Raw genomic sequence first — 888 nt, 5'->3', positions numbered from 1 at the left:
TAAAGGCAAATAAGAAATAAACAAACTTAGATGGTCAATTTGTTTTGTTTTATGCGAGGTACATAAATAGTTATCAATTTTAATGAAACTTACAAGGAGATATCCCGAAGTGCAGCCCCCATGTGAAAATTTTGATCAAATTTCAATATTTTAAAAATTACAAAAACAGAAGAAATAGATAAACAAAAGTTACGAAAAAAATCAAAATTGATCAACTTTAGATCAATTTGAACAAAATGGGTGAAAATGAAGCCAAATGGCTAAAATTAAAAAAAATTATAAAAAATGACTAAATTTTACAAAAAATCTCAATTTCTTTTTTTCAAAATTGATAAAATTTAATAAATTTGTACCAGTTTGATCAAAAGCTGTAGTTTCGATCAAAATTGAAAAAATTAATTGAAATTTATAAGTTGTGTAAAATTAGATTAATATACAGATATTATTATTTTTAATTTCAAAAATCATTTTAAATTTTAAATATTATTATTTTAAATTTTAAATATTATTATTTTAAATTTTAAATATTATTTTTTTAAATTTTAAATATTATTATTTTAAATTTTAAATATTATTTTTTAAATTTTAAATATTATTTTTTTAAATTTTAAATATTATTTTAAATTTTAAATATTATTATTTTAAATTTTAAATATTATTTTTTTAAATTTTAAATATTATTTTAAATTTTAAATATTATTATTTATTAATTAAAAGTATAATTTTTTAATTACAAATATAATTTTGTAATTACAAATATAATTTTGTAATTACAAATATAATTTTGTAATTACAAATATAATTTTGTAATTACAAATATAATTTTTTAATTACAAATATAATTTTGTAATTACAAATATAATTTTGTAATTACAAATATAATTTTGT

This window comes from Leiobunum rupestre, chromosome 1, assembly GCF_980474605.1.
Source record: "Leiobunum rupestre chromosome 1, qqLeiRupe1.1.hap1, whole genome shotgun sequence".
Taxonomy (NCBI): Eukaryota; Metazoa; Arthropoda; class Arachnida; order Opiliones; family Sclerosomatidae; genus Leiobunum; species Leiobunum rupestre.
The sequence above is the reverse complement of the archived record's forward strand: the minus strand, read 5'-3'. Positions refer to the sequence as shown.